Genomic DNA, 22911 nt, shown 5'->3' on the forward strand with positions numbered 1-22911 from the left:
CTCATAAAAGCACAACAGTGGAGGGTTTGCATCGCCACTTCAGAGTTGAGCAAACTGAAGCTACGTGAGCGACAGGTTCAAGAATAGAGCTCAGAGTTTGATTCCAAGACTTTTAAATCCAACTCCAGTGTCCTTCCTATCCATACCACAGGTTCCTGTGTGTAAATGATAGCAGATTGAGTTCCTCTAATATGTCTTACCCATTACAGGTCTTTTGAGAAGCATTACAACATAGAGAGCTAGGAGGAAACCTCTGTTGCCAGGCTGTGTTTCTATCCTGGCTCTACTGAGCCACATGACCTTGGGCCAGCCAGCAGTCACTCTGGAAAGGGAAACATGTGCTTTATAAAGTGGAGCACTGTGCTTAGTGAGGGAAACTCAGATGCGCTGCTGTAGATGCTTCTTTCCCTCTAATATGCTTACTCTCTGCCTCAGTTTCCACATCAGTAAATTAAGGAGGCTAATAATCCCTATGTGATAAGGTTATGCAGAAGATTAGAGGAGTTAATAATCCACATAAAGCATGTAAAAAAACAGTTCCTGGCACATAGAAAGCACTATATGTAATGGTTTGTTTTGTCACTACTTTGATCACTTATTTTAAAATACAGCATGTGCAATACATTTTGTACAGTATGAAAGGCAAAAATATTAAGTGACTTTTTGGGGTCAAGTTTTGAGACCAGTCCCAAGATATTTGTGGCATTAGCATCTAAAATCTCTTTCATATTCTCTACAACTTTTCCAAACATACTTAGTTTGCAAAATCAGATTGGACATTGTACAGGAATAGCTTTTCTCATAATATTCCAGTACTTTTAGTTCTATTCCAGCTGGAGCTGGAAATACTGTTGCATGCAGAAATTTAAAAGTATGTGAAAACAACACGATCCCAATCTTATTTTTTTTTACTCATTTTCAGGAAAATTGATGGTTCACATGTGAAATATAAGCAAAACTGCTAGTTATTTGCTATCACCAGAGTAAAAATTAGTCACCTTCTCACCATCTTGGGAGCTATTCTGGTGTGTGGTTGTAAAAGAAAAACTAGAAATATTATTAAAAATATGATGTATTTAATCATTGACCCTTTAAATATCAGTTGTATACTCTCTTATGTCAGGAAGTATTCTAGAAAAAGGACTCACAGCCTATGTCCTGCAGAGGAAGCTTACTTACAGGTGTGAGGAGACAGAAAAATAAGTAAACAAATAAAATAATTACAGATTTTATGGTGGGAATTATGGAAGAAATGTATAGGGTGATAGCTACTAGATTAGTAGACATGTGGAGAGAGAGCATTAGGGTGATATATGAAGGTTTGAGCAGAAACCCGAAAGACCAGAAGGCACAGAATTTGGTGACATGATATTATGAAAAGCAGAGTATAGAAATATCAACCATAGAGAGTTAAATTACCAACAGTATTTTTGTGTGTGTGTGGCTCACCTTACATATATATATTTTTCCCACCAGTAAATGTGATTTGGCTTAAAGGTAGTTAAAATAGTTTAGACAAAGGTCAGCTGTTACCCACAATGCATATTTCTTTCTCTCTTCCCTTTTAATATACAAGTAATACTCATTATAAAAAATTTGGAAAATAAAAATTATAAATAAAATTTACCCACAATTCAAAAACTTAAATGTAAATGTTACAAATATGTTAGTCCATTCCTAAAGCAGAGTTTCAAAAAAATTCTGTTTGTGGTTATCTAACCTTTGTGAAATGAGGTTAAATAAAGTAGGTAGCCCACTCTGATTAGAAAAAAGAGAAGCAGAAGCAGAGGTCATGTTGATATTCAGAGTTCACATGGTAATAAGCATGTTTTGGTTTAAAAATTAGAACTGATCACAAAAAAATGTTGTAGTGGTCAGATCAATAGGGACAGGTAAATGTTTTGATTTCAAATATTGTCAAATCCTATCTCCCTAAGCAACTGAGCAAACAAACAAACAAACCAAAAAGGCTATAGTCCCACCCCATTTTGGAAGTAGTAGCCTTGAAGGTAAGGGACCATTGAGAAATTAGCCTCATTCTCATAAACAGAAGCTGGAGCGGGAGGTGACAGTGGTGGCAGTGAAATTGGTGGCCTGGACCTGCCATAGTCCCAGCTGAGCCCCAGTCGATGAGAAGACCACACTGGTGAATATCTTACTCATTCCACACCATTTGAGACTGAGTTTCTTCTTACCTGTCAACATATTTTCTTCCTTCTCCTCTCTCTCCTTCTGGCAGATTGATGAGCCTAGAGGTTACAGCCTGCTTTTCAAGGTGATAATGAACTCACAGACTTCAGTACCACCTTCTGCTGGACAGTGTCAGGTTTGTGCTTTAGGGGAAGAGTACACAATACTTTCTCCACTTATAATAAACAAAGAAATAGAAAATAAAGGTGCAGCAGCAGTGAAGTCTTCAAACAAGAAGAGCCCATGCATACCCACTGAAAAAAGAATATACTGATTTAGAGAATCTTCCCCTGGGAACCAGGGATGGGAAACTAGAAGAGAAATGATTGGGCTATTGTTAATTTTTTTCTTATTTTTGACTTTACACAATAAGGAGATTTTCACTTTTTCAGTACCTACTGTTAAAAAAAACAAATTAGGCTGAAGCATTGATACAGGCTAGAGAAGATTAAAGTACATTGTTTTACCTCCATTGCCAGGAGTCACTGGCAATTATTTCCTTCCTTTCAAATATAGGTCAGTAGGTAAGTAGGTAGTAGGCAGATAGATAGATACAAGTATTTATATATATATATATATACACACACACACACACACACACATACAGTATGTATGTGTGTGTGTGTGTGTATTCATTATTATAAATAAAATTCTGTATCTTTTTTGATAAATATAAGCATCTTCTCATGTCATGAATTCATCTTCAAAGATATTTTATTGCATAGATAATCTATTATCATACAGATGTATTATAGTTTGTTTATCCAAAAGTACCCTATTGCTGGCCCTATTGCTGGAATTTTAGTTTGCCTGTGATGTTATAAATGATCCTATGATGAACATAATAGGATATTAATTTTCATCTAGCTGCAGTTTTTTTTAGGATAAATGCCTAGACATAGATCCAGTGTGAGCAATTATATGAATATTTGTCAAGGTTCTTGCCCCACATTGTTAAATTGCTCTCCCCATAGCAGTATTTAGGAAGACCCTTCTCACTTCCCACCAGTATTAACTATCTCCCAAAAAATCTTTACTGGCATTAATTTTAATACAATTTAAGCTCTGAGTCACAGTTGTTTTTTATTTTCCTTTCTATTTTTCCTTATTTCTATCTTTTTTGGGCATGAGGAGATCAAAATAGGATTCCTGGTAGAGCTCAAACATACACAAAATGACCAGGAACAGTTAGAAAAGAACATGTAGTTCTAAAAATGTGCATAAGATTGGTCTATATGTTTACACTTAGGAAAATTGTTTTCTTAGGGCCATTTCAGTGACCTTGGGTTAATATTGCTTTTGAATTCCTCATGGTCAACATTGGCTAATTTTGAGCAGAGAAATTCCTAGAACTTATTTAGGCACTAAATACACTTAAAATAATATGGACTATGGGTTAACATTATGTTTTAAGCTACAAAGAAGAACATTTGGATAAAAAGTTTGCCTCCAGAGATACCACAGAAATGGCATGATTTAAATATTTTGATTTGCACTATAAATCATGCTTATTTAATTTAACTATTTTGAAATGAAATCATTTACCCTTTGGAGTATGTTGAAAACATTTTATTTTACTAAAACAGAAAAAATTAAAACTGCTTGAGTCTGTAGGATTTTAGCTGAACTTGTAAAACAAACTCATCCCCACAGTTGTCAAATCAGATAGCTGTTTTATTTCCAATAACATTTGATCTTCATATTTGTCATTTCCTTTGTAGAAATTGTGGATTTATCACCTTTTCCCCACAATGATTTTTTTTTACTTATCTACCTACCTATAACCTATCCATTTTTAGATATCGTTATTTAAACTTTAAGTATTATCTACAGCGCTAAAATACCTATGATAGTAATATTAAATTCTAGTCCCCCTCTACACGGCCACGATTGCCATCAGGTTAATGTGGGTACTTTAGACTTTGTTTTATGCATTTGTAAAAATTGATAATTGTAGAGAAAATGTATTGTTTTGGTCTTTTTTTAAATAAAAATTGTATCATAATATACCTACCATGATACCAAAACCTAATTTTTTTTCCCTTTATCAGCGCCTCTTTCCTTTAAATGGATGTCTTATTTTCCATACCACAGATTAGGAGTCCCTTTATACATAGACGTTGAGTTCACTTCCAATTCTTCCCTGTTAGAAATTTTTATATAAGAATACCTTCCAGGGGCACCTCGGCGGCTCACTCAGTTGAACATCTGACTTCGGCTCCCATCATGATTTCACAGTTCATAAGATCGAGTCCCACATTGGGCTCTCTGCTGTCAGCATGGAACCCGCTTCAGATCCTTTGCTCTGCTCTTGCTGCCCCTCTCCTGCTTGTGCTCTCTCTCTTTCAAAAATAAATAAACATTAAGAAAAATAAAAGAATACTTCCATATCCCAACAGGAAAAAAAATTATACTATTAGTGTAATACTCTTACAATGTTATGCTTAGATTATAATCATTTGAAATTTGTCTTTATGAATATGAGATATGAGCTAACTTTCTAAACATCTTTCTAAATAAGTAGATAATTCTCCCAAGAACTCATATTAAAAAATGAACCTCTTACTCCGTTTATTTAAAATGCCACTTCTATGGTATCTTAAATTAGCATATGCTTTTCTCTATTTTTAAACTCCTCTTCCACTGATGTAGTTATCAATTCCTATCCCACTAATATAATATTTTTTAAAGTTTTTTTAAAAAATTTTTTAATGTTCATCCATTTTTGAGAGAGAGAGAGCATGAGCAGAGGAGGGGCAGAGAGAGGGAGACACAGAATCCAAACAAGGCTCCAGGCTCTTAGCTGTCAGCACAGAGCTCGACGTGGGACTCTAACTCACAAACCACGAGATCATTGCCTGAGCTGAAGTCAGACACTCAACTGACTGAGCCACCCAGGCGCCCCTATAATATTTTTATTACTATAATCCTATAATATGTTTTATATGTAGCAGTCAAGGCCATCCCTTCATTTTCTTTTATATATTTATCTTGTTGTTGTTGTTTTTTTTCTCAGAGGCCATACTCATCTTCTCTGTATAGTTCTAATTTTAGTATATGTGCTGCCCAAGCAAGCACTTGGTGATTTTTAAATATTCAATTTTCTTTGTGGATTTTAGAACAGGTTTTAAATTTTGGTTAAAAATATTCTCTTTTTTATTAGTCTTGTGCTAAATTCATAGTTTGTTTTGAGAGAACATACATCATTAAATATTAAACCTTCTCATTCATGAACAAAGTATTTTTCCCCTTTTATGCCTTCCAGTAAAGTCATCGTAGGATTATTCCCAAGTATTTGGTGTGATTATTATATTATAAATAGACCTCTTGTTCTCTTTTATTTTCTCATTGGTTTACTGTTATGAATAAAAGCTACAGGTTATCATATGGTGAACTTGTATTTGGCCATCTTGATTAAATTCCCTTATCTACCCCACTGAGGTTTTCTTATAAATGCTTGTATTATCTGCATATTGTCACAATTTTGTAACTTCCTTTCCAATATTTGAGTTGTTTTCTCTGTTTTGTTACACTGGCTGGGACCTCAAGTTAAGAGTTGAACAGTTTTCTTCTTCTTGTCCATATAAACCTATTTCATCACTAGGGATAGGGCTTGATGAGGGACTTGGGTAGATCCTTTTATAAATCAAGGAAATTACTTTACATATTTTTTTTTATTTTACAAAAAGCTTTTAAAAATTGTTGCAAACATCTTGAATTAATTTAGAATAACTTTTCAAAATCAAATGTGATGATCCAATGATTTTTCCTCCTTTAATATACTAATAGAGTACATTCCACTGAACGAGTTTAGTGGTAAGCCATTTTTGTATTCCCAAGAGAAAGCCCTACTTGGTCATGCTGCATTATTTTTATAGTGTATTGTTGGATTCAATGTGTTACCACTTGATTATTTTTAAAGTTTCTTTGAGAGGGAGAATGAGGCACGCCTGAGTTGGGGAGAGGCAGAGAGAGAGAATCCCAAATAAGCTCAGCCTGGAGAATGTGGAGCCCAAGGCAGGGCTCTACTTCATGAACCGCAGGATCATGACCTGAGCTGAGATCAAGAGTTGGGCGCGTAATGAACTGTACCACACACACACACCCATTTTATTATTTATTTATTATTTATTATGATCTGCTTGTTTAAAAAAGAAATTTCCTGTTTCAAGAAGATTTGTCCATGTTTGCTTATAAAATAACCTGGGTCTGGAGCTATTAGTGAGGACCAGTAGGGAGCAAGTCATTATTTCATTACCATTTCAATATCTGTTACTATTTTTTGTCTTTTTAGATTTCCAGATCTTCTTTTGCCAATTTTAGTAATTTTTAAATCTTGTGTAGATATAACTGAATATAGTCTTATTTTTAAAATCTATGCCTTTTTTCTTAATTGTAATTGTCAAAGGTTTGCCTGTTTCATATGACCTTTCATGGAATTATTTTTAGTTTTTGAATTATGTCAATTATTTCAATTTGCTTGATGCATCAATTATATGTATCTTACTTAATTCCTTTCTTGGCTTTATTTTTGTTCTTCTTTTAGATTGTTGGACTGATTGTTTAGTTCTTTGATTTTAAATATAATTTTCTAATAAATACATTTAAGATGAAAAAGTTTTCTCTAAATACAGCTTTGGCTACATATCACAGGTTTTGATATGTTAGGCTCTAATTTGAATCAATTCTAAACATACTTGTTTCAGACTTCGCTAATGTTAAAACTTTCATTTTCTTCACTTATTTACTTTGCTGATTAGTTACCCTTTTATTCCTTTGATACTCAGGAGAGGTAGAATATTTATTCCCTGAAAATAGAAAAGCCTTGAAGACTAACTAGAGTGACCACACAATGACTAGAGACTGAACAATACACAGCATTTCATTCTTATGAATATGAATCCTTAACCTATTACCTGGAACAAATGTTATACATTTAATGGCCTCTCTTCTTTGAAAAAGACTTAACACACTCCTTTGAGAAAGAAAAGAATAAGAGTCACTTGACACTGGAATTGAATTCAAAGGGGTGACACTAAGCAAGGTCACATTACTATTATTATTATTATTAATTATTATTATTATTAATTATTATTTTCATTTATAGGCTTTAGAAAAAGGTTGTTCTGGGGCTTGTGGGTGACTCATTTCAGCTCAGGTCATGATCTCACAGTTTGTGAGTTAGAGCCCCGTGTCAGGCTCTGTACAGGCTGACAGCTCAGAGCCTGGAAACTGCTTCACATTCTGTGTCTCCCTTTCTCTCTGCCCCTCCCCCATTCATGCTCCTTCTCTGCCTCTTAAAAATAAAAATGTTAAAAAATGAAAAAAAAGAAAGAAAAAGACTGTTTCTAATTATCTCCAAAGTCCAGTATCATCCATCCGTTTCACTGATTTTTTTGTTTTGTTTTGTTTTGTTTTGTTTTGTTTTGTTTTGTTTTGTTTTAGGATATTAATTGTTCCCTCCCATAGCCCTGAATGAATACAAAGCCCTAAATTGGTAAGGAAGTCTATTGGACTGGTAGGAAATATTTCTCATTGCCTGGGAAAGGAAGAATTGGTTAGATGGTGTGAAATGCAACCGTGGGACTCATATCTCTGGTAGGTTATGCTGTTTCTAACAAAACCATTGTGCACACTCATATCCTCTTTTACACCACCTTAACACAGAATTCTGCTAATGTAACTTACTAAGGTAAATGTTTCACACAAAACCCAGTTTTGCAGACATTTTATTTTTTGATGTTTTGATTATCACCTTTCACCTCACAGGGTTTTAGAGAGCTAGAAACTCTTTTTTTTTTCTTTTTTTGCAGTGCACAGACTTTCTGTTTCCCTCACTTTTCATATACATTTTTGAAGATGATTGGCTATGAATCTAATCTTGTTAGCACCATGACCTTTCCACCACCAAGTTGTAAGAACTACCTGTTAGACCACTGCATAATACCATTAGGAAGTAAAAGGCATGGGGTATATGAAGTTATCAGGCAAAATAGTATTTGTTCCCTATTGATATATATCTAACAAAACATTATATAAAATACTTTCTACCTGCTTTAAACAGTTTGTATTAATTCTCCTTTTCATTTTAAGATAAATAATATTTACACTTCAATTAAAATTTAACTAAATTTGGCAAGCTGTGGAGGTTCAAAAGTTCGTGAAAGTCCAGAAACCTTCATATTTTACTTGAACACTCATTTTTTAACCTTGGCTGTAAAGCTACTTTGGTCTGGTTATTTCCTACTTAAAATTGCTAATCCTTGTGCATTATAAAGGAATTGATAAAGTAAATATGACATTGGAGTTGTTGATATGACATTTCCCTAAATAAAGAAAGAGAAAGTATGGTTTTTTGCTGGCTTATAAGAATTAAGCAGGCTTAATTTGTAACCTTTAGTGGCCAGTAAAAATTTAAACAAAAAAATGTTCAATGTAAGAGTAAATTCTAGATAAGAAGTAATAGCCATCATTTGACAAATAATAAAGCTCTGACAATGAAATACGAAGAAGTCTAAGGAAAGATATCTATAAGAATTTTTACTATAAATTATATATTTGTATCTACTTTTATTTATCAGAAAAACAGAGATTCCTGTATTTGATTCTTAATTAGTAATCATTATGGAATATTAAGTTAAAGAGGTATTTTTTTTTAATTTCCACTTCTATAAAACATTTTGCTCACTTCAATCAAGACAGTAAGTAAAGATCAAAATCCAAATACAGTTTTTGCCATTTCTTGGTCCAAGTTAGAGAACATGATCTTCTTTATCTTAAGGGGAATTTTCAATGTGAAAGCAAATTATCTTCAGCACAATCATGTCCTCTTATCATGGTAAAATTAGCCTTGTTCCGAGGAGAAAGGTTTCTGTGGTATCTTAGGAAACTTTTAAGTATGGATTAAAAAGTCTTAACTTCCTTAATTTAAATACTTCCTCATATTTTTCTATTGTCAACTTACTAATAGAAGTAGTATTTTTCAAAAACTAATTTTATAATTAAAATTTTAGTTAGTCCATCTGATCTCTCAACTTGTTTGTTTTGTAAGAGATATCTAAAACCCCACCATGGAAAATAAAATGTGAAAAAGACTTTATTTCTATCCCTGGCATAATGAAATTGGGCTTACATACAGAAAGTAGTTCAGTTACTTTGGTTAAAAAAAGTTTAGGTCTCGCCATGAAGATAGTGAGTGCTGTGTCAGTTGAAAAGGTGGTGCTGTTGATGATGGATATCATCTGTATAAGCAGGTGTCACAGGAAAGATGAATGTGGTCATAACAGTCCTTTCCATGATCTTTGTGCATATAGATTGTCCTTTGATTGTTGTGGTTATTATTCACAGTGCCTGGAGCTACTTGTAACCCAGTCCTGGAAATGCGCAATGGCTCCAGTCTTCCCTCTTTTCCTATGGCTGCCTGCCAGCTGGTCTGTAGGCTGCAGTGGTTTCTCCCAGAACTGCATTTCTCTTAAAGCTCACCCCAGAGCAGCAAAAAAAGTGTATTTTTTTCTACCTCCAAACTTACGTCTTTTCCTCTTGAGTTCACTAAGCAACCATCTGGACAGCCTGTTGTTATGCATTTACTGCTTTTAGCCATTAAATCAAAAGTGAAGTATTTAGCATTCTTTCACTGATAAACCTAACTTCTTCACAGTGAGTAAATCATGGGATAGATCACCAATTAATGACAAGCCATTCACTCACTCTGGTAACCTTAAAATCATTCAGTCAACATTTCTGTTTTGTGTTCTTTTTGGATTTAAGTTACTATCTGTGGGAAACCCTCATTCAGGATTGCTAGAATGCAGGAAATTTAGGTTATGGTTTTCTTCCCCCTCCCTTTTTTTCTTACTTTATTTTGGAATAGACCATAAATAATTTGTGATCCATTTACATGATTCCATCTACTTTTTTGAAAATACCTCATCACCAATCCTAAAAGAAAAGCTAGTATTGATTGTATGTGCTAATTGCTTCATATACACTATTTCATGGCAACTCTATGAGGAATGAGTGCTATTATGAGTCCTGTTTTGCTAATAGACATGAAGAGGTTAATTAACTACACCAGGTCATATAAATAGTAAGTAGTAAAACCAGGCTTTGAACCTACTCGTCTAACCCCAGAGCTTCAACTCCTTCTCTCTCTTTTTCTCTGTCTCTCTGTCTCTCTCTCTCTGTCTCTCTCTGTCTCTCTCTCTCTCTCTCATTCTCTCATTCTCTCTGTATATATATATAGACAATAAGCTTACTATCTACAAGCAACTCTTCTAATGTTCTATACATATTAACTCAATCTTCATAATAACTTTAAAGTAAGTACAAGTATTATATGTTCTGTATAGATAAGAAAATTGAGGCCTAGAGAGGTTAACTTACTCATGTCAACACAACTGGTAGGTAGACAAACTAGGAGCCCAAGCATTTTAGTTCCAGAATCTGTGTTCTCAACCTCTGTGAAAAATGCTCATGGTAAAAACATGCAAAAATCTCTAGTAATAGAAGTCTACCTGTATGAGGATATACTTGCTGAAATAGAATATGTTATTTTTATTCAAGCATATCTTTGTTTTCCACATCTATTGTCAATATTTATTATCAATTTCCCACAAGTGACAATCCTATGAATATTTATATTTTACAAAAACCACATTATGTTTCAGATTCATCTCAGTTAATCATGATTAATGTTTTTCTAGGCCTTATATTTATATTTGGCTTATTAATTCTAAAAAGGGATCAAGTAAAAAGAGGGGAGATACATGAGAATGGAATTAAGGTGGATAGTAACTTCAGTTTGGGGAAGGATAAAGAAATCTCAGCTGGAAACATAAAGGTGAGTTAAAAAACCCAAGGCCTATCCATACCCAGGGTCACATTCACAGTATTAGGTTCTAACTGATATAAACAATCCACTGATGACCAAAGAGTTATTCCAAACATAGTCCTCACAATGCTATGATTAATAATACCTCATAATAGTAGGATTAATAATAAACTTGTCATTGTTACTGTGCAGTAGAAAGAAACATCATAGTTTCGCCCAGTGTGACCATTTGATTAATGCTTTTCATCTCCTCTCTTAGATAAATTCTGTAATTTCAGACATGGCCTGTTTTAAATGACTAGTATATATTAATCATGAGTATGTGCTCAATGTTGAGCCCAGAGATGCCTCTCAGTAACTACTGAAGGAGTGAATGTATGAATGCAGATATAATAATGACTGATGTTAAAGTGCCCATAAGCCTGAATATAACCCCTTGTGTACCAGATACAAAGCCTACAGTACCAAGAGTGAGTTTGTCTCACCAGATAATGGGCCAGGGATGTGTTTCCTACATTGGTGGAATGGCTGAGTCATGAGTAGGACAAACTGACCATATAGAGTCTGGGGACATTTGTCTGTGTGTACTCCTTGATTTGAACTAAACCAATCACTCTCCCTTAGTATATTTGACCCAGTGGATCGCCCCTTCCTTCTTGATACCATTTCTTTACTTCCTTTCCAGGACACTTTCCTGAGTTTTCCTATTGCATTAGCCATTTGTAAGTAGACTCCTTGGCTGATTCTGTCTCTTCTTCTCAGCTTTATATATATATATATATATATATATATATATATATATATATATGTATATGTACATATGTATATGTACATATATGTATGTGTATATGTATGTATATATGTGTGTATATATGTATGTATATATGTATGTGTATATATATGTGTGTGTGTGTGTGTGTGTGTGTATTTTTTTAAAGTGTTTTTCTTTAGAAGAGCAGACTTGTAAATTTTTGATCAGATCCAGTTTATCAGTTTTTTAACAGAGTATGCTTTTAGTGTCTCATCTAAGAAGTCTTTACCTAATGTCAGATCACACACATTTTCTCCATTGTTGTCTTCAATATGTTTATAGTTTCAATTTAGCAGTTAGGTTTCTGATGTCTTTTGAGTTAACTTTTGTACATGGGTTGAGATAGGAATCAAAGTTCATTTTTGCATGTGGGTGTCCATTTACTCCAGGGCTGTTTCTTGAGAAGATTGTCTTTTCTCTACTACATTGCCTTTGAATCTGTCAGAAATCAGTTAACTAATAGAATGAAAGGACAAGATGCCAAGTGAGAGAAAATGTTTGAAAATCACATATTTGACAAGGACTTGCCCCACAGTAAAAAAAAGAACTCTTAAAATACCACAGTAAGAAAACAACCCAATTAAAACATGGTGAAAAAAAAAAGAAAAGAAAGAAAAAACAACAACCTACCAGAGACTTCAGCAGACAGAATATTTGGAAGGCAAAGAAACACAGGAAAAGATGTTCAACATCATTAACCACTGGGGAAATGCAAATTAAAACCATGCTGAGTTACCATCACACCCAAGTTAAAATGGCTAACACTGGTGAAGATGTGGAATAACCCATACATTGCTGGTGGGAATACAAAGATAAAAATAAATGGTTGGTTGGTTACTGGTTTCTGTCCAATTGAATCCTGTAACATTAGACTTGCATGTTTGTATGACCTGGAAATTCCCAAGTAATCACTTTTGAGTAGCAGATGTTTAGATAAGTTAACAAGTTCTTAAGGAAATAAATCCTTTTATGATTATTTCAGAAAAGAAAAAGGATATTGAGACCAAGATAAAATTTTCCTGCTTTAATTTCCTAAGACAACAAGGATCTATCATTTTCAAAACAACTTTAACTTTATAGCGTGTATTGCCTTATTTGCAGGATTAGGTTATGAAGATAATCTTTTAAATAGATATACCACATATTAAGATGTATATAAAAACAATATTTTGGATGTGATGTAAAATATAATAATATAAGGGGAGGTATCTAGAAAAAATGAGATTGATTTTTTTTCTTTGTGCCTTACTTACTGGAATTATTGAGGAATAAATAGTTCTTTAGAACTAGCAAGACAAACAAGATCCCCCTCACTGCCAAATCATTGAGCTTCTCAAGTTCAAAAGCACTTTTCAGCTATTGCCTACAGCCATTTCCTCATTGTTGATGACAGCAAAAGAGTGGTTCATTTTCTCTTTTACAGTGTTATGCCCTTTAGCTAATTCTGATTAAAACTGCTACACTTGTTTGGTGAGAATTTTTTCAACATTCCGTGCTGAACATATCCACTGTTCACACCCAGACCACATAAGTTCAGAGCCTAGAGACAGCTTCCAAAACACAAATGCAAAAGAAAAAGAAAACACGATGATGTGAGACCTTAACATGAATTTGCCAATCTGTCTTGAGTTGTTTATAAACCTGACTTTAACTTTCAAGTGCCAGCTCAGGCTTTGTAATGAGACATTTAGGGTGACGACTCTGAACAGTTCACTTGTTTCACAGGCCAAAGGTCAACTCATAGTTGAAAAATTTTACCTGAGACCTCAGAGAATTAAGTAATGCTTTTCACAGGTCAAAACATCTACTGGCTGTGCTGTTCACTTTCTGGTAAACATTGGCCTAATGTGTGAAGAAAAAGGTATATAACACAAGAGTCATGACATAACGTTCAGCACTGTGAGCATGAATAGTCAACAGTCACCGTTTCGCCTCACTGTACTTGGTGCTGTTTCTGTTAAACAAAATACTTTCCAGACATAAAGCCCTGCTACTTAAAATTCAGGCATAAAAACATTTTCCTGAGACTGGTTTATATCTAAACTTTCTACAAATGCCCATGTGTCAGTGCCCAACCATGACTTCAGTTTAATGTCAACACACAGATAGGAAAACTCATGCATAGACCATATTTATTGAATTATTTCCTATCATAGCCTCATTGAAATGCAAAATGCCTACTGCTTAGAAAAACATATAAATCAATTACCCTAATCTGGAACTTGCAGGCAGGATATCAAATGAAATTTTAGGGCCTTATTTCATCTGTATATGAAATTGATAGCTGAGAAATACGAGTTTATCAAGGACATTTTTAGCTTGTTATAGAAACCATTGCACGCTCATGTCAAAAAATTTCATATTTTTTTAGGGATAAGTAACTTCTGTTGGCTTTCTCCTTTTAGCTCATTTACAGTGACTCCTAATTCCTGACTCAGAGCATAAAGTAGGAAAGAAGGTGTGGGAAGAGAGTAGAACATTTCAGGTTTGAAGAGTCTCAGTGTGAGATGCTGTAGGGACTTTAATCAGAAGGACTTGAGCCTGTGGATATGGCAGTATTGCAGAGAAACCTGAGCTAAAAATGCAGATTTGTGGGGCGCCTGGGTGGCGCAGTCGGTTAAGCGTCCGACTTCAGCCAGGTCACGATCTCGCGGTCCGTGAGTTCGAGCCCCGCGTCGGGCTCTGGGCTGATGGCTCAGAACCTGGAGCCTGTTTCCGATTCTGTGTCTCCCTCTCTCTCTGCTCCTCCCCCGTTCATGCTCTGCCTCTCTCTGTCCCAAAAATAAATAAACGTTGAAAAAAAAATGCAGATTTGTGTCAAAGCATATTGGTGCTACAAGAAGCTACATAAATGAGGAGACAAAACCCATTAAGTTTGAGTTGTGAGGAAGGCCACCTTGGGTACACCAACATTTATGGGATGGGTAGAAGAAAACTCCATGAATAGAAGGGAAAGTAGAGGGCAAAAATAAGATATGGTGCAAATAAAAGCCAAAGGAGGAGAGAGCTCAAGGAGGAATGAATTGCCCATAGTATCATCAGACGATGCTGAGACATCAGGTAAGATAAGCATCCCAAAGTCATCTGTTTTAGAAATTAAGAGATCATGTGTGCAGTAGACTGGTAGATTTCAGCAGCATGGTGTGACTGGGTCATGAGCAATAGGAGGCAGTTTTTCAGTTAGCCTGACGGTATAGAGAAAGTAATGCCATAATCACAAGGGATAAAATGCAGGGTGGAGGATTTTTTTTCCTTAAGAACAGAGAACCCTAAGCTTATTCCCTTAGCGAGAGTCAAAGGTAAGGGAACAGTGATATCCCAGGTTCTTACCTTGTGATCAAAGAGTAACATCTTTTGTCCAGGAAAACAACTCAGGCCCCCCTTAAGAAAGCTTCTATAGATAATACAGGAGGAGTCAAACTAAAGGAAGGCATAAAAGAGCAACCTATATTCTCTCCCTAAGAAAGTGGTGTGACCTTACTGGAAAGGGGGAAATTCTGTCAGAGGCCTAATTTGGAAAGGCAAAATGGTGAGAAGGGCCAGCTTGGAAATATTCCACGCAGATCTTCGTTGTCAGTGTTGAGTAACATCTAAATGTGGTGGCCACGAGAAGCCCAAGAATAGGCAAAAACTCCACAAAGTAAAGTAAATAAACCTGACATAAGTCAATATTTCTTCCCTAATTTTTACCACTGCCTCCACTAACAAAAAATACTTTCATCTATTCTTATATTTTTATTTGAGATAGTTTTCAACTGGATTTATGCTCAACATACCATATTTCCCAAAAGTTTTTAAAAAATATTTAAATTTAAAGTAGATACCCATCAAAAAAAAAATACTCCTGACTCAGGTAATTTAGGTCCCTGTGATATGGCACAGTATTTGATAATATTCATGTTGTAAAAACAGATCATTGACAAAAATAATTTTTCCTTTGAGCAGTTGCAGTATAAACATAATGTTTAAAAGACTATAATTTTGTATTATTTTATCTTATCGTATGTTCAGTTGCTTGAATTACTGATAGATATCTTCTAAATTAGTTGTTGCTCCAAATGCTCAGCTACAGTTTTAAATGCCCAAATTTATGATATGCTTGTTTAGAGTATATGTATATCAATAACTATAATCCAACGGAAATCGAAGTCATCACAATAAAATATATAGTGAGTCTTTGTTATTTGTTGTGCCTTTTGTTTTTAAAAGCAGAAAGAGTTGAGTTTTCTTTGTCAGGAGTGGTGTACATTCGGAATAATTTTCAGTAGTTAGAAGGTGCTACAAGATATGTTCTTTCTTAACAGACAGCCATTTAGATGTTTTCATAATGGCAAAGAAAGATAGAGAAGGTTAGGATGTGCCCATCTCTTGCTCAAGAGGACAGTTTTAAAACAGGAGTCCTCATTAAGCAGAAGACTTAAACCTTGTAAGGGAAGCTGGTTTTCTCCAGGTGAGCTGACCCTTATCAGTAAACGTACGGTGTTCCTGATGGCGAGATTGATTTCTCGGATTTTTCTGTGCTTCTGACTTGAAACTGTAAATATAACCATGAACATGACAGGTCTATAGCACAATAAGGACATTTACCCTAGTGTTTTCTCATGGCAGTAGGAAAGTTTGTTTATTCATTGCCTCTTAGTGGGGTAACGTATCTCTGATCAACTAGAAAAGATTTTTTTTTAATTTTTATTTTTTAAATCGTGGTGAAATACAGGGGCGCCTGGGTGGCTCAGTCAGTTAAGCGGCCGACTTCGGCTCAGGTCATGATCTCGCAGTCTGTGAGTTCGAGCCTCGCGTCGGGCTCTGTGCTGACAGCTCAGAGCCTGGAGCCTGTTTCAGATTCTGTGTCTCCCTCTCTCTGACCCTCCCCCGTTCATGCTCTCTCTCTCTCTGTCTCAAAAATAAATAAATATTAAAAAAATAAATAAATAAATTGTGGTAAAATACACATAACATAAAATTTGCCATTTCAGCTATTTTAAAGTGTACAATTCATTGCCATTAAGTATGTTCATATTGTGCAGCTAGCATCGTCATTTATCTCTAGAACTTTTTTATCTTCCCAAACTGAAACTCTGTACATATTAAATAAAAATTCCCCTCCCCACCTTCTCCCAGACCCAGGCAATCACCCTTCTATTTCTTGTCTCTATGAATTTGACTACTCTAAGTACCTCACAGAAGTGAAATCAGACAATATTTGTCCTTTTGTGACCGGCTTATTTCTCTTAGCCTAATATCCTCAAGATTCATCCATGTTGTAGCATTTGTCAGGATATCTTTCCCTTTAAAGGCTGAATGATATTCCATATACATATATGCCATGAATAAAAATGTCATGTGTACCTTATAACCTAAGCTATATGGACATAATGTCTAAAAAATTATTAAAAACTGAAAATTGAATTGATGAATTGTGTGAAGCAATCTGAAGGTATGGAGTCCCAAAAATACAGATTTAATTTAAATAAGGCAAATTGAATTTCTAACAAATAAAATTAGACATTTCTTTAGCATGGACCAATTAATAGGAGAGACAGATGATAATGACTTTAAACTTTATATGATCACTCAGGTAATTTTAATCTTTCCTATAATGGCTTTGAAATGAGAAAGATAGCTGATGGTTGCACAGCATTGTGAATGCACTGTGTGCAGCTAAATAGTACATTTTATTTATTTATTTATTTTAATTTTATATATTTTGAGAGAGAGCAAATGAGCAGGGGAGGGTCAGAGAGAGAGGGAGAGAGAGAATCCCAAGCAGACTCCGCACTGTTACCACAGAGCCCTATGTTGAGCTCCATCCCACAAACCGAACCTTAAGATCATGATATGAGCCAAAATCAAGAGTCAGATGCTTAACCAGTGGAGCCACCCAGGCACCTCTAAATGGTATAATTTAAAATGGTCAATTATATGTTAAATTTACCTCAGTAAAGACAAATGCTATAATGATGGAAATTTCCTTTAACTTTCTACTGTGATTGTATTTTTAATATAAATACACATGTTGGTAGACAGTGTTGATACACATTTGTATTACAATTTAGAGGATTAACTTAATATTAAAAAGCAAAGAGGCAGGAAAAAGCTCTATGGAAATGCCTTTGTACATATGATTCTCTCGGCTCAGAATATTTCTCAAGGTCTGCCCATCTGCAGAGTCCAACTCATTGGCCATTTCCTCAGAGAAACTTTCCCCATTTCCTAAAAATAAAAGTTTCCCCCTTTTTGTACTTCTGTATAGCCTTAGGTTCTGCCTAATTCCCCCTGCTAAACTTAAAGTTCTTTGAGGCCAGAATCATGCTTTCTTCTTCTTCGTATTTACCAATCATACAGTACATGCCCAGTCAATGCTGGTTATGTGGAAACTCTTTGAGTTGAATTAATTAAAATTGATTTTCTAGCTCACTGGGTTTTACAAGCCATTGTTTTTACTGTAATTGTTTTCTCAACTGCTCTATCCATTTGAAAGAAAGAACATGAACAAAGAAACTTACAATTAGACCTGACTACTTCATGAGGTCATATGCAACTTAAGTGGTTAAACAGGTATTTGCCCATTCTCTTTAAGAAGCATGCATTTCTTATTGCTTTACTTTTAAATTAGTTGCTACCCATGTGTTTTGTTTCTATTTTAAAACAAAATGTTTCTTGACTTCTCCTATATGTCTCCTTGGTCTACTCATCATAACCAAAGCAGTTCAGTTTTCTAATAAATACCCATGCTATGTAAAGCACTGCACAATATCCTGTTGATGACAGTCACTGTTCTTGAAAGACTGAAATAGCGTCAGTATAGATAAGCCATATACACATGAACTCATTTAAAGACGAGGGTGAAACAATTATCCAATACAAATCTATAGACGATAGAACAAATTGATCATAACACAGTTATTTATAAAATACTTTCCTCCATGCTGGATATGAAACTATTTCCCACGAAACAAAAGATCGAACAGAATGAATCAGTATGTGATACTGAAACATGAGCCCTGAGAAGTGGCTAAGTTTTAAAGATCTGCAGATAAAGACATACAAAACAAGGCATCCTAGATAGACAGGAAAAGACAAAGAAGGTCAATGTCATGATAGCCAAGGAAGGAGATTCTTTGTTTGGAAAATGGGCAGTGATAATCTAGGTCTCCAGGAAAAGATTAGAAAGCTCTGAAGGAGTAAATAATAATAAGATGGTTGTAATGGAGTTGCAAATTTACTCACATCCTCAGATTTGAAAAGAAACCATGGCCTGTTTATTTCTTGGTGACACCTGGATTGTTTTCATCATATGCACCTAGAAGGTAGGAAGAACTAAAAGAAAAAGTAACAATTTAGTCTCATCCCCAAACTAAATCCTCTATAATAATAATCTATGGTAAGATGAACAGTATCTTAGATAAGGCTTTCTCCTGAGCCCTTTTCTAACAAGGCTTCTACAGTTTGGAAGTGTGTGGTTTAGTTGATCATTGTAGAAGCTGTGGGAAGGGGTCATCTCTGGTGTGAAGTATCTGGTTTAGTTTGCTGCCTAAGCCCAGTGGCAATGGAAGGTCTTCCAGAGCATCTGAGCACTGTTCAGGCATCTGCTATGGAAACGTGAGCTAATGAAACTCACATCTGGACACCCTGGATTTGCGCGGGGCACAGTCCACTTCCTGCTGACTCAGCCCCTCTGTAACCTTCACAGGCACTTGATTACTCATTCACTGAGCCTTGACTTCTGAGCTTCCCTGGGGCAGCCCCCAACCTGACTCTCAACTTACTTGTGCATGTCCTCGTCAGGAAACACAGGCACTGTAGATCCTATCTGTGACACAGAAGAAGCAGGTGAAAGAGGAAGCCAGACTCAGGTTGTCTCTCCAACACCAAGTTCACCTGATCCATCTGGCCCGGATTAATGAGAGACTTTGGGGCATCTTGTTTTATTTCACACACTTTCCCCATTAGGACTGCAGCCTGGAAAAGAGATATCTAGCCATGTGTGTCTCTGCCTTCTTCTACCTGCCCCTCCTTTTCTCTTCCCATCAACCCTTGGCACCACAGGGTAAGATTTTCTTTCTTCTTCTTTCTTTATGGCTAAAACCTTTTTTTTCCCCCAAAACTCTATGATCAATCTTGCTAAGCCAGTTTCTAGAAATTTTAAAGGGAGGGATTTTAGGAAATCCTCTCAAAGTCTGGCTGTCAAGACTACTGTCTGTCTGCATACTGCCTTTGGGAAGTTCTCACTCTTTCTTGACTTCTCTGCTGTGGCTCTCATAATCACCCCCAAGATCCCAAGTCTGCCTAAGGAAACAACTATTCACAAGGAAATGCGAAGACATAAGCATATTACATTTCTCAAAATAGTATATTTGTTTACTTTCTTATAATGCTATTCTTTCTCTAACAGGAAAATACTTAAATGATACTTCTGTGCTCTTTCAAATTTTCCTGAAGAGAAAACTGAAGCTTGTTTCATTTCTGAACTTCTAATGCCCCCCCTTTTTAAAAGACTTTGTATTTTTAGAGCAGTTTTAGCTTTACACAAATAATGAAAGGGAGGTAATCACATTTGCCAAATACTCCCGGCTCCCACACATGCAGAGCTTCCCCCATTATCAATGTCACTCACCACAATGGTGCATTTTCTACCAGGATGAAGCTTTACTGACACAGTTACCCAAATTCCACAGTTTACCTTCGGATTCACACTTGGTGTTGGACATTCTAAGGGTTTGATAAATGTACAATGACCCGTATAATCACAATCACCTCACAGAGTATTTTCACCGCCCTAAAATGCCCTTTTTAAAAAACATGTTTTCCATGTTTACATATATATTTTTTCTTGGTAACTATTGTTACATTCCCTAGCTTTCTAATGTTCTAAAAACATAATGTTTACATTTACTTATTAATTTGTTCAGATTAATTTCTGCATCTTAAAGATAAAACCTAATTCAGTTTGTGTAAATTTTGAACCAAATGCATTAGCACCACTGTGTACCATACCTCTTCAGAGAACAGTGCTTGCTGTTCTCTGCAAACTTCAAAAGGATTCCTTATATTTTCCTACTGGTGTTTGATTATACTTGCCTGTTAACCTTTTGAGTGTGAGACAAATTCCATGAATGTAGATAGTAACGTGTGTTTCATTTTTCTGAACTTTTAGTAGAGTTGGTAGTTCTTTTCTAGCTGTTTTTAAATGTCTCAATTGTAGATGCATTTTTGACAGAAAAATTAAATCTGAGAATATATATATTTGCAAGCTTCAGAGTAAGTGAAATTCAGAGGTGTGATTTAATCAGTGAAAAAGTGGTAGACACTATTTTGACCACAAGTACCAATCATATCAGTGGGAAAGGATGTTTGGACTAGAAGGGTAGAGACATAAACTCATTTTAATTTCTCTCCATCTTCTTGAGTATTTTATCAGATTACCATGCGTAGAAACTTGCTATTCTGTGGTTACTCACTTCTAACATTGTAAATGTCGAGAAATGCCAGGCTATCACCGTGGACTAAAGTGTGATTGTTTGGTGTGCATGTGGTTTCATACCCAAGTGAGTCATTCTGCCAAGAACCTTGAGAATATCAGTCCAGTCTAGACATTTCAATCTTAATGATTGACACACCAGCACTGGCATAAGATCATGTATCATCAGAAGGAGGATGTAGGTGTAAAACGATTCTGTGCAAATACAAACATCATATATTTAAACCCACAAAATCTTGACTAGTCATTTCCTCTACTAAACCTTTCCATTCCCGCCACTTCCATTTGTTATCACTTGTATCAACAACTGTTCATCAGGAAACCTCATATCTGTAGAATAATCTCTTCCTGTCCTACTTGTATTTCCAGCGTGCCTTAGTAGCTTCAGTAAAAATCTGTTGAATGAATCCTGACTTCAAGGGACTTACAGGAAAGCCACTGCAAAATATGCACCTCTGATGCTCGTATCCAACTGTTTGTCTCCTCAGTTTCTTCCCTAAGTATTTCTTAATGGCTTGCAGAAATTCTTCACTGATTTTCATAGTGTTCTCTTATTTTTACCAACTAGCAGATATGACTATACCTATGAATGATCATATAAATGTGACTGTTACCAGATATTGTTTTATAGAAGAATCTAATTTAATTGCAAGATATTATTTAAGTTGAGAGAGTATCTATGGGAACATCAGTCACTTTAGCATGAATAAATATGCTAGTGATAGTCATAGCAATTAAAGTGGAAGTTTGGAAAACTGGATCTTAATTTCATCCCACACTATTCCTTTGGGCCTCAATCTTTAAAAGGTTTTAAGATGTTGGAATCAACTGGTAAATATATTATGAATCCTATAAATCTCTTATGAAATATTTTGATAAGCATGATATAAAGGGATACATACTGAAGGCATAGCCTACCAAATATTATCAGTATGTATTGTTTTCTTTATTGAGAAAAGGCATAATTCTTCGTGGTATAAAAACAGAATATTCTTTTAGAATTGCCAAGGATAGCATGCTTTATAAGGATAGACATGATGAGAAGTTCCCATTTGTCTAGGGAGGGTACCCTTTAGGTTTTAAAAATTGAAGAGAAAACTACCCAGTGTTTTGGCTGAATCCAGATCAGGGCTACTGTTCAGATGATATGCCCATATCAGTTGCTAAATTATAAATATTTCTGTACTAGTTGGTATACAGCTTCCTCCCTGATTTATTTGCCCTATTCCTTTCCAGAAACAGTGGACCTCCTTACAAACAAGCCACTGCCTGATGAATGATCTCCAGGATCCTTCTTGGGTTCTAGGGCCAGCTTCAGTCATAATTCCCCTGAATTCATACAGCATCACCTGCTGGGTCATTGTGAGTTTAGGCCCACCGTACATGATGCATTGGAATCTCCATAGCAAACCTGAATGAATGTTCAGGCAGCACTGAAGATAACAGGCAGAACAGAGGACATACTACAAGTCACTCTGCCAAAGGCCATGCCTGAGGTGCAGCTACACCTCTCACAACTCGAATGCTCCACTAGAGAGGTTCCACTGCTACCCAGCTATTCAGACCTAACTGCCATCATGCTGTAAAGCTGCCTGCCCCCAG

The 22911-nt window shown here is 35.5% G+C and overlaps 2 long non-coding RNA genes and 1 pseudogene across 4 annotated transcripts in view; 1 reads left to right on the top strand and 2 right to left on the bottom strand.

Annotated features, from left to right (window-relative positions):
• Positions 1-1947: 1947 nt before the first annotated feature.
• On the bottom strand, positions 1948-22592 carry LOC109497477. The gene is made up of 3 exons (XR_002153707.3): positions 19598-22592; positions 19059-19148; positions 1948-4532 (listed from the first exon to the last, which is right to left on the bottom strand). It is a non-coding gene; the product is annotated as an uncharacterized LOC109497477 (long non-coding RNA).
• Positions 1948-22911, top strand: part of LOC109497476 — a 48092-nt gene continuing 27128 nt past the window's right edge. For 2 of the 3 annotated variants that reach the window (XR_006594252.1, XR_006594251.1), the window contains exons 1-3: positions 1948-2146; positions 2240-2326; positions 7636-7788. This is a non-coding gene — a long non-coding RNA (uncharacterized LOC109497476). Of the gene's footprint in view, positions 2147-2239; positions 2327-7635; positions 7789-22545; positions 22684-22911 lie in introns of those variants that run through there. The other variant, XR_002740507.2, reaches the window with a different exon arrangement.
• LOC111559624 lies at positions 5171-5268 on the bottom strand (annotated as a pseudogene).

This window comes from Felis catus, chromosome A2 (genome assembly GCF_018350175.1).
Source record: "Felis catus isolate Fca126 chromosome A2, F.catus_Fca126_mat1.0, whole genome shotgun sequence".
NCBI lineage: Eukaryota > Metazoa > Chordata > Mammalia > Carnivora > Felidae > Felis > Felis catus.